Source organism: Nothoprocta perdicaria, unplaced genomic scaffold (assembly GCF_003342845.1).
Source record: "Nothoprocta perdicaria isolate Ctin4 unplaced genomic scaffold, notPer1 scaffold_1, whole genome shotgun sequence".
Lineage (NCBI taxonomy): Eukaryota > Metazoa > Chordata > Aves > Tinamiformes > Tinamidae > Nothoprocta > Nothoprocta perdicaria.
This window is the reverse complement of record NW_020454093.1, coordinates 2,058,643-2,070,715: the sequence shown is the minus strand read 5'-3', so window position 1 is coordinate 2,070,715 and position 12,073 is coordinate 2,058,643. Positions and strand designations below refer to the sequence as shown.

Sequence of the window (12,073 nt, the reverse complement as noted above, 5' to 3'; positions counted from 1 at the left end):
GTCTAAATTAGCTTTGGAAGCTCACCTGGATATGACATTTTTCAGTTAAACCAAAACGTGTCAAAATTTGAAAGATGAACTCCAGATGCCTGTATTAAAGAGTTATTTAAGCTCTTGTCTTTGCGCTAATAATTAGGAGTGAACCAATTGCCTCAAAATTAATCAAGAACAAATTTTTAAATGCATTACTCCAATAATTCCTAGTGAGAGATAATCACACTTTAACTAAAAGGTTAGCAGAAGGAACCAGAAGGAAAAAAAAAAAAGAAAGCTGAGCTTATATATTGCAAACCTACAGAGATCAGGGTGGTCACCTCAACCCGTGAGCCATAATGAACAGAACTTCTTGTCTGCACGTAGGTTTAAACCTCAATTTTCTGATTAATGTAATTCCAGGGAATCGATTGTGTTTCTGGGGAAGGCACTGGCCATTTGCTATGAGGTTTTAAGATACTAGATCTTAAAATCCCCTCGGAGAAGAGCAATGCTCACTTTGGCTGCCAGCAGATTTGTCCTGTATTGTTTCTTTAAGTCTCTGCCTGGCCTAAGCACCCTGGCCTTTCCTGGGAATAAGCTCTTCCAGTTGGGAATAAGCTGGAAGAGATCAAAGATTTCAGTTAACCTCTTCTCCCAGCTCAGCCTCCCTGCTCCCCAGCTTTTTTCCTTCTCCTTGCCTGCTGCTGCCATGCAGACCTCCTTTCTGCACGGCCATCCCCAGCCACAGCTGGCTTGCTGGCATGTGGGATCCTGTTGGTAACTTGGGTGTATTTTTAATCTTCTAAAAACACTGCATGGAAAGAAGTCCGTTTCCAGGTTATTTTCATCGCTCCCATGCTGGGTTGTTTTTTAGCTCCTGCCTTTATAAGCCGTGCTCTGAGCTGTGCTTTATGGGGTGGAGCACAAAGAGTTTTGTGCACAAGGAGGGCCAACAGGCTTCTTTAGAAAGGAAAAAAGAAAAAGAAAAAAAAAAGACTTTATTACTGCATTTTCAAAGTGTGCATTTATATAGGTTTAAGAGATTAGCATTTGTCTAGGATTTCTATCTTGTGGTCTAAGTGGTGTTTCCATGGAAATTGAAAGGCTGCTACTATGGTTATTCTGTGGGATATATTTAGTATTTATGTCTTATAGCATGTCTAAATTGATTTTAAATACTGCATAGATTAAACACTTGAAAGCTGTAAAAGGGTTGTACGTTATAGGAAATGCCTTGCTTAGAGGTACGGGGAGAACAGGAACGGTTCATCTTCGTTATTAGCTGTGTGGACGCAATAGGGATAGGGCTTGTCCAGGCGTTTCAGAATAGCTTTGACTGCTTCATCCTGAAGAGAGAAATTCTTTCATTGGGTCAAAATCCCTAAGCCCAGATGTTGTCCCAGTGTGAGTCTGTAAAGTGGGAACATTTGGAATACAAGAGACATTTCYTGCAGGCCCCTGCCTGGTGGGGTTTGAGTGCTCCCAGGAACTCTGCCCAAATCCCACCCCTTCCTCTGCCCAAATAAGCCTGGCACTTTCCCGTGCTGTGGTTTGGCTCTCGCCCTTRGAAGTGTCTGCAGGGAGTTGTGAAATGGAGTATAAAAAGTTTGCCACATTTTTATGTGGCTACAATTTCACAACTTTGGAGATGGAAAGGATACTAAACTGCTCTCTATATTTGGGAGATTTTATTTAAAACTATTTCCAGAAGAGATTTCTATGTTGCATTAATCAAGTGTTTAAATTCCATACTTGAAATTGCATATATGCATATTCACTTTTTTTTCCCACAAGTCAATGGATATATAAACAGGTATTGTGCATCTAAGGTACTACATTTAAAATCTTAACTATCCCCTAAACTGTGGGGCAGAACTTATTTAATAACTGCTTCCAAAATGTTTTGAGGAAGTTTTACTGATCTTTTTTTTTTTTTTAATCAATGTAGGATAGAGCTTTCATACAACGTTTAATTAAAAGTTTTAGCTAAGTCAATTCTATCATAGTTAGGAGTTTTAGAAAGGTCTTGGAAAGGTGATGCCCAAACTATATTGACTTTCAATGAGATTTGAGTGTTTAATTCTCTGCTGCGTTGAAAAATTCCCATCCAAGGTTCATCTCCTCTGAACAAGGTGCATCAGCCCTTGAAAAGGCACCCAGGAACAGGCATTACCAGTTTCTATAGGGCTGTCAGTGAGCAGGATGGTACCAGTCTCTCCCAGAGTGGCACTTCGCTCCAGCTTGGCTGTACGATCCCAGTTGGTGCCGGTTTTCWCCTTGCCCAGACTGGTGCTCCACCTTGCATGCACCCTGGCAGTGCTGGCCAGTTTGCCCTTGCCTCTCATAAGAAAAAAAAGTAGGTGCCAAAAAGTTCCTGCTGTATTTGTAGTGCTTTGGATATGGTGACCACCTAGCTATGTTTTCAGCTGCTTGCCCAAGTCAGCCAGGGAGCTGACATAGGCATTCCAGTCCCAAGAAGAAATGGCATCATTTACATTAATACCTGGATTAACACGGTGACGCTGGGGAGATTAAGCCTCGCTGTCAGGAGGAGGCTGCTGTTAAAGGCATTTCTCTGCAGCCGCTCTAAGTGGATCACTCGGTGTGACGGTCTGCTCTGCCGGGTGGTGGCCGTCCCTGCCCTKCTGCCTTCCTGGCTTGTTCCGCTCCCGCTCGGGTAGCGTCTTCCATGGATCTGAAACTGCCAGGCTGAGGTGAGGGCAGTCCTGCTCATGCTCGCAGGGCATCATATGCTCACGGGACCTCGAGCCTGAGGTTAGATCTGAAAGAGCAGCATTTGAGGCCCTGCTTGACTGATGTGACTGACAGTCTTCACTTCCGTCATCCTGGGCATAGGAAGACACATGTCACTCACCTGTGATGGGATCTACGCTCCCAGTAATCCAACAGGCAAGAATGTGCAGTGGCATTTTTAATTTGAGATGCTGCAGCCAACCCAATGTCTTATCCTACACCATAAATCCTACAACAGGATTTATTGGCCAGTAACTGAGGGAAGGTTAGGCTGTTCCTCTCTGTCCGTGGGCTTGTGGCTTGTGAAGAAGGCTGGAAGCATGTGGCCCGTGGCCTGGTCACATAACCCATCTGTGCAGCCCCGCAAACTGCAGATGTTCTCTGTTCCTCCAAATCTGTGTGCATGCGAGTCCTTTCCCACCCGTGTAAACTCCTTGGTCTCCTTCTTGCCCTGGGAGGATCTCATGTATTGCCAGTGGCTCTGTCAGCAGCTGAAGAGGGCAGGTATGGCATGTAAGGGCAGCGGGAGTGAAGGTGGTAACATCTTTCTGTAAAGTCCTTTGGCAAAGGACAGCAGAGCGTGGCTGYTCTTCCGAGGGAAAAAACAAACCGGGAACAGCTACTGGCATATTGCCCTCCTGGGTAAGGGAATGACAAGTTTATTCCACCTACAAGTGGATTAGAAAAAGAAAACTGTGTCTAGGTGTAGCAAATTTTACATTTAACAAAAGGAAATGACGCTCAGGGACAACTGAAATTGTCTTCAGGTCACTCATCCTTGTCTGGTTTTGGTATGGTCTAGTGATATGATAATCTGAGAAGAAATAACATCGAAGCTTAAAAGGAGGTTTAGGGATGGAGCATTTCTTCAAAGTCAATTTAAAGGAACAAAACAGAAACGGCCTTTTAAGACACATTTCTTTGAAGAATCAACAGCAAACATACCACAATTCTTGCTTCTGTATATTTTATTCAAAGTACCTGTTTTTCTGGTCTCAAAATGATGGAGTTAGCTTTGAAAAAAATCAGGTCTTATGGTAATTATATTTTTGGCGTTAACTCCATAAATACCCATTTAATTTGACAACCTGACAAACTCATACTGCTGTTTTGTCAAGAGTATATAGACCTGAAGGGAACTAATAGACAAACCTCCCTTTCTGTTCTCTCTCGAGACAAACATATACTTACATTAACAGCATAAAATATGCATATTGATGGTATCAGTACAAATTTTGGAACTGATGAAAAATCACAGTGGAAAGTGAATATTGTGGTAGCAGCTGAAAACATTTATGTAATCAGTTTTGTATATTGGTAAGTTTTTTTTGCTTCATTGGAATGTCACTCATTAAAATYTGAAAGGTATTTAAAATTGCATGATTTACATTAACAGATAAAAATGGTGCAAGGCTTGTTAGAAATGCATTTTGCCAGAAGTCTTGAGAAAATTGATAAACACAGAATGGAATGGTCTCTGAAGCAGAAGAAAAGGATGTTCTTATCAGAATAGAAATGGAATGGAAGAAGCTTTCCAGGTGCTTTTCTCTTTTTACCTCCAAATAAATTGAAATCCAGGGTAAATCTTTTAAGATTTAAAACAGAATAGTGGTTGTAAATATTAATGAAAATGAGTGTTGCATTGGTCTAGCTGCTGATGGCAAGAACTTCCAGCCTTTTGAAAATGGGCAAGTAATGTTTTATCAGCTGACTAATATGTTGAGTTCTGCCTTCCAAGCAACAACGTTTTTCTTCTCCACTGGTGAATCAGGTGAAGAAATAGAGCGTAAATGCAGATATTCAGGGACATTTCCTTTAGAAGAGTTYAAGAGAAGTGATGCAGGTGGATGAAGCTCTAGCCTGGTCCTTATTTCATTCTACTTCTATCAGCTGTGCAGTGGAAAGGAGAACAGGAGCAGGACATGGGAAAATCACTGATACTTATTAAAAAGAAATAAATTGCAAGCTTCACTATTTGGAGCTTCGCTGCTGAAATGCTGGTATTTGCACACATTTGATAAAGAAWTGGCCATTTTCCAGCCAAAACTAATTTGTGGACTTAACCTGTTTTCCTGAGAGCAGAGACAAGCTCGACTTGTTTTTACAATCAAAACCCTTAACCCAAAGGGTGGTATTTTCCTTTCTAACCCTGTCCCATGCCGTGGTTTAACCCAGCCACTGCTGGGATGGGGTTGCCGGTGGCGCCCACAGCTCCAAAGGGGAAAAGTTCACCAGCGCCCCACGCGCCGCTATTGTCCTTAGGCTGTCGCTCTAGCTTGGCCGCTGTAATCCCGCCTTGGCCTCAATCCTGGCGCTGCGCGTGCACGGGGACGGGTTACCCGGCGTGGCCGCGCTGGGCGGCGCGGGGGAGCGCGGCCGGCCTGCACCGCCGCTCTGCTCCCCATGGCGCCCGCGCTGAGGCCTGCGCCGCCCTCGCGACCCGCGCTCCCGGCGCGGCCTCCAGCAGCGCGCTTGGCTTTTGGCCTCATATCCTTCTCCCAATACAATATCAACAGCCTTAACCACTACACGGGCAAATCACGGCCCTCTCACGGAGAACTGGAAAGAGAAATATAGAGTTTTGTGTTATGGGGAACATCACAACCGAGCGATCTGTCCAGAACAATCTCTCGACCATGGTTATAGAGGCCCCTGGGTGTCTGKGCTCAGAAGCGAAGCTGTTGCACCCGTGCCAGAGCTTTGCGTTGCTCCCCGCAGCTCTGGAAGGAAGGTGGGTTCATGTGCTGCAGTCGCACGCTCSTCGGGATACTCTACCAGTGCATATGAATATAAATCTCCACATYCTAAGTGTGAAACGCAGTTTTGGATAATTTGCATATATGCATAAAAAGCAGTTCCTAAAAACAGACTCGTAGTTGCTTGTCCTAATTCTGCTTTGGTGTCTGTGTTGTTGCTTTTCCTCCCGTTGGGTAACTTGGGGAATGTTATAAAAATTCTTCTCAAACTCCCAGTGCCCAAGACTTTTGAGTCTTGGAAGATTCCAGAAAGGAGCCTTTGGCCTCGACMGAAATACAGCATCAGCAAACGCAGTCCCCTTCTTTGGATAGCAACTGTGTTTAATCCTAGTGAAAAAGTGCTTGCTGGGTTTGCTTTGGGATCACWAGGGTTACGTGCTCTGGACTCTGTCCTGCTGAGCTGGCAGCTCAGGTGAAGCTTTTCACATACTGAATGTTCACTGCATCCACAGGAGGATGTTGTTACTGTTTCCTTCAGCCAAAAAGAAAAATAAATCAGTGAAGTTCACATCATGAAAGCCCATCTGTTAGATAAGTTTCTCTTAATATACCGGAGTATTGGAGCATGTAGCGTGCCTCTGTTGGCCAGGTCGATACGGCGRTCAGGATTTAAGTGAGGACTTGTTCTGGCTATTTCAATCATCTGGTAATACGAAATAAGAAACTGGTAAAAGGCAAGAGTAGGGAAGTGAGTATTACCACTTTGAATGTACTTTAAAGCCTTTTTTTTTTTTCCAGGAATATGCAAAGTATCTATCTCCTAGCAATGTTTGGCTTTATGACTGATTGCTTGAGTTTTCATAGACTGAGAATGTTATGTCTATACTAATTTACGACATAAAAATGTAGTTTACACTAAATGTTTAATGCATCCTGTCAGGCTTTTCAACAACTGTTCTTTTACCTTAGGTAACACACCCTGAATATTTCTTCATGTAGAATTTGCAGCTAGGACAGTTGTAGAAATAGCTGAGTGAGTGTGTGTGTGTGCATGTTGACTAGAAATGGGTTTGTATTATAAGCATCCTCTTGCTTCCAAGTGGTGTTGTGCACAGTTTTTGGAAGTTGCCTCATGTCCAATGCAAAATGACTAACTGTCCCTCAAAACAAGGCAATCTGGCATATTTAAGAGAGGAGTTAATTTTTTATATATATATATTCTATAGTTGCAGTTTCTGCAACTTATTTTTCTTAGCAATTTTTGGTTTGAAGCAGTGATAGAATTATTTGGTAGAAAAGTAAATGATTCAGCAGCACTTGTTGAGGCTGAAAGGTGGTGAAGTATTAGTTTCTTATCAGTGAGCTGCTGTAACTGTGCRGATATCTCTCTCTCTCCTATGGATTCCTCCATAAATTTTGTTGCATATGGAAAGTAGCCAGAATTACTACATCCAACTCGGGTCCCTTTTAGACTAAAACCACTGTAAAATTTTCATTAGTTGCCTGAGTGTTTGTTCTAAAATATTTTGGGTTTTCAACCACTTGCGTGGGCAGAACTGTGAACAATTGACCTGGTTAGTGGTTTCTGGATACTGGAGGCTATGGGAGGAGGGATGTGCAGTTGTCAGCCTGCCAGGCTGTTTCTGTTCAGTGTTTCTGGTTTTGTTTCTTGGTAGACCCACTTGCAAACTACTGATTTTTAACCAAAGATGTCTAAGTATGTGTTATTTGATGTGAAGAGGGCAGGATTGTGTTGAGGATTATGGAAGGGTTGGGAATGAGCTCTTATTTATACAATAACATTAAACCGTCGCTGTGTTTAAGACTGTAATTAACTAAATTTAGAGCTAGGTGTCTAACGGACAGTTTAATAGCGTCAATTAACATGAAAAGATTTATCCAGGTGTTAAAGTGAAATAATGTTTGTGTTCTTCCACTTATGTCAGGATCAGTATCGAGGTTTTTCTGTTCTCATAAAGATCTTCGGTTAGCACCCACGCTTATCCAACCATTTCTTTTCTGTTGAAACCACAGGTGAAACCTTAGCTGGAAGGGCTGCTTTCTGCAAGTAAGAGTAAGAGGATAAGAAGATTAGGAAATCTTCTTTATAAATATGAACATATATAGAACTGGCCCATACCAGGGAAGAGAGAAACTATAAGGCAAGACTCCATCCAGTCTTGTATTTTGATAAACTAGCTATTCTAATTTAAATAAGTCCAGTTTAAATAAAGTGAGCTTTGAGATGACGTTTGGCAGACGCTTTGCATGAGAGGGAGCGAGAGTAATTGTAAAGTTACTTCATAAAGTTATTTTAGTTATAAAGTTATGCTATAAAGGGATTTTTGTATTTTTGTGTTCCTTTTGACTCACAGATAGTCTGTTGTTAGGAGAGCAGTAATCTGCATATTATGTTTGGGATATGCTCACAGAAAAAGGTGTAGTTTTGTTTTAATTGTGTTTTTTAAATTGTTTTTGATGAATAAATAATTTGTCCATAAATTTTTTATTATAAATTTAATTGATTATAAATTTTTAATTGTGGTGCCTGGGAAGCCAGACTGTACCTGGAATTGTGAATGTCTTCTCTTGAAAACACTGCAGTTGCTGCAAGGGGAGTCTGCAGTTTATTCCTCTCTAACAGGCACTAGCTTTCCCCGGTTTTTAGTTAAAGGGACTTTTAAAATCAAATGCATCTTTCTAAAACCGAGCTGGAAAAAATCTGAAATTTCCTTAAGGCTTTTCCAGTGTGGTCGTGTATAAGGCAGGAATTAATATGTAGCATCATGATGTTCCCAGCTGTCTGAAACCAAGGGTTTTGAAAGCTGCACCTGGAATCYGTTTCTCTAGGATTTGCTCAGTGCTGCACAGTTAATTTTTGCTACCACTGGGAGTGYTCAGGCTGTCTGGTTATCTTGACAGGTAGTGGGAGGGCTTCCTGCTAATAAGGAATAACCAAATACCTGAGGTCCACACCGTGCTCTTAGCTTGTACCCAAACTGACTAGCAGCGTGCTGGATAACTTCCTTTGAAAAAGCGTGGAAAAACACTCAAGTAGAAGCTTCTAGATTTCAGAATTTTATGTATGTATTTATTTCTGCTGCAGGAATTCATTTTTCTGTTGCTTTCCGTCCTGCTGGGGCGGCCCCTATTGTACCCTGCATGTTGTTGCCTCATTACCTGCCAGCACAGGGGCCTCTTCCTCTCGTGGCCTCTCAGCTCCCTTCGGCATCTTGTGCTGCTCTGATGTTCCTCAGCCGCTGTTGGGCCTCTGGGCTGCAGGTCTGTCCCCTTCCTCAAGACACGTTAGTTTTGAGAGCAGTTCACAGAGCCAGGGAGCTTCGGGTGCTGCTCACTGGCCTGCATTTCACGGCCTCCTTCCACACCGGTGGGTGTCCTCATGTGGGGCACTCTGAGAACCCTCAGTCCTGCCCAACCCATGGGAAACTCCAAAGCTCCAGGCTTGGAGGAAACCCTTGGGCCACAGGGTACAGCAGCAGTGGTTCATGCTGGCTGAGAGCAGGTCTAAACTGGTGCRGACTTGCTAAAAATTCTTGGRATACAAGGGAAAAAGTGACGCTGCTTTTGGTTCTAGTGTTTTCTGGGTGCCATCACGTCTTGTATCATTAGAAAATTCCCAGGATTTACGGAGTCCAGTAGTAGGACAAAATACAGGCAGCTTTACCAGAATGGTATTGGGGAAGGTTGGTGCAAGTTAAAGCCCAGCCCCTCCTGCAGCCTACAGAGACCTGAGCCTTTCTCCAAGGGGAGCACATGGAAGTTGAGTGTGTAGCACTAGGGGACTTGCACAGAGTGGCCGACTGCTGCCTGGCATCTGTCCTCAGAAATAATTAACAAAAACACTGCATCCTCGTTTTTTTTTCTTCTTGGGAGTTTTAGACGAGAATCTTTACCTTTGAAATGTAGCGCTAAGAAGAGGTAATGTTCCTAAGTTCATTTTTCTTTATGTAATGAATGTGTTGAACATTGTGAGATGAAGAGCTTTTAATTGTGCGAAACGAGGCTGGCTGTCAAAGAGAAATTATAACAAGTGGTTTCTCGCCAAATTGCACTTGCTGGGGAGTGATGGATCTCTTGCCAGTGCTAAAGAGGCTCTTTCCCTCGCATGTCTGCGYGCTGCTCGTGGGCAGGCTGCAATCATCTTGCTGAACGCGGGCATTAGAAATTGCACACGGGGAAATTTTTATATTAAAGAGCCGAGTGAACCCTGATCCTGCTCTGACGTCTTCTTTGGTGCTTGTCCTCTTGTGCTGCAACCTCTTCTGATGGCTTCCCTCCCATTATTTCTTAATTAAGAGAGGGAAGAAAAGGGAATGTGGGTAGTGTGCAAGATGCCTGTATCCATCTGCTTTCTGTTTTGGGATCGCTGGTTCCTCTTGACAGTGGTGAATGCACTATTAAAATCTAGGCAAGTAGTTATTCTTGTTTATGTGTGAAGTTAAAAAAATAAAATCTCATTGTAGGTACTTTACTAAATAATTAGGGTCTTAGATACTTTATTAGGACTAAATATAGAAAAGTAAGTAGGTAGCTTTAAGCGTTGGCTGCATGAAGATCAAGATGAATATATATAATATTTCTTTCTGCACCGTTTCATGAGGACAGCATCCCAGGTATTACCTGTAGGGTAGCTGATAGCAGTAATAAATAATCTGTATTCTACTAAATATTATAGAAAAACACCTAATATTTTCATATATAAAAATAATTGGGAGGCAAAATGCATCAAAATGTGAATTCAAAGTAATTGTACCTTTTGGAAGTTTAGTGTGTTTTTTAATTCTTGTTATTACTACTACTGATTTAAACTCTTATTCAAACAGCTGTTTTAGCTATAGATGTTTTGACTCAGACACTGTTGTATGAGGAATTCTATAGTATGCGCTGAGGGATTCACAGTGCCTTGTAGTGAATTAACTTCTGGTATTATAAACTCAGTCATCCATGTAAAACAGTTACATTTACTTATCTCTGGGATGATCCTGCTTATCACTTAAAATTTAAAGAACTTGGATACTTTCAGGATTCTCAAGGGCAGAGGCAGAAAGTGCAATTTTATCCCTTTTTGAGAATGACATTGTAGAGTTTTTATGGCATTTAAAAATATAGATTTTTTTTTCCCTCTCTAAACTGTAGATAAGCCCGAGCTGGATTTGAATATTTAAGATGCTGAAAAGAAAGGCTTGTTTTACAGCTGCTGTTAACAAGAGGAAGATAATGCTTGTTTCTGCTTGTATCTTGACCATTTAGTGAGGAAGTTCTGACAACTACTTCTGTGATTGCAAATTAGATTCAAAATGGCTAATAGAAATGCCACAATCCTAGAGAAGAACAGACTGAGAATTCTCCGTGTAATCATCTTATGCACAGAACAGGCTGCCTGCTGGTATAGATGCTCTCCCACAGTGAAAAGCCAAATAGAAAAGATAAAATAGGACCCCATTCATATTCCTAGGTGCGGAGACTGAGATTCACGTTGACTGGATTAAAGCCAATGATTGCTTGGACCTACCTCTCTAGAAAATTTATTTGTTGCTAATAGCATTAGTGCCAGGTCTAACTTATTTATTGCACAATATTGCAATAAAGGGTCCTTGTTTAATTTTGTAGTAGTACATGATGCTGGCTGAAGCCAACTAGGAAACAGGGCAAGGGAAAACACTTTAATAAACTCAGTATTATATTTATTTTCTTAGCAACCCAAGTTGTTAAGTGCATATTGAAGGCATTTAAAATGATACGGTAGTGAGTGGTTTAATGAAATATTAATCTTGAAATGTCCCGATATCCAGAATTATATGTTTATTTCGGTGAAAGTAACATAAAATTTAATTCATTTATGTGCAAAAACCCCTGTCTTTTGGAGCTCTTGGGGTCCTAACTACTGCATGTGCTTGCGTCCATGTTCAAAGAAGTGATTTATGTAGGGCCTTGCCCTGCTCATGGTATCCCAGGGCCCAACTCCAGCCTAAATGAATTTGTTTAGACTTGAGGGGTTGTGTATGGTTAAATTACATGTGCCAAAATACCAAGCTGTCAAGATAGGAACTGGGGAACACATAGAAAACATGTTTACTGTGGCCAGACAGTCTGTGGTGTTGGTAATCGCTTACTCTTGACAATCTTCAGATCCTCCCACATGCCACATGCTGTAGGTGTGCCTGCTTGAGCAGGAAGGTTGGACTAGATAATCTGTAGAGGTCCCTTCCAACCTTAAAAATTCTGTGAATTCTGTGAATCTCCCAAAACTCTGAGAATTTTGCTGGTGCCTCTGTAGGCAACAGGCACAACTGCATGGGAGATGCAGCAAAAGATGAGGAGAAAAACCTCTTTAAGGTTTCAGTTGGCTTTAAATACTGTTGTGGCCAGCTGGTCTGTTTGAAAATGTGAGATTAGTGAGCCTTAGAGTCAGGTTTTGTGAAATTGGTGCAACTTGTACRTAATTATTTTGTGGCTAATGAGAATGAACAGATCCATTTTCCCAGGCAGGCTCAGCGGCGTGCTGACARTAACTTATCTTGAAAGCAATATTGTATCATAATTAGCATAATTGCGAGGCATATATGGAGAAAATGTTCTTTCTTCCAGGTAGAAAGAGTTTGAGTTTCTTTCTTTTTTTTTTTTTT

The 12,073-nt window shown here is 41.8% G+C and overlaps 1 protein-coding gene across 1 annotated transcript in view; it reads left to right on the top strand.

The window, feature by feature from the left end:
• MSH3 (mutS homolog 3) overlaps nt 1-12,073 on the top strand; it is a 95,790-nt gene that overhangs the window by 78,733 nt on the left and 4,984 nt on the right. The gene's annotated exons all lie outside the window — the stretch shown is intronic.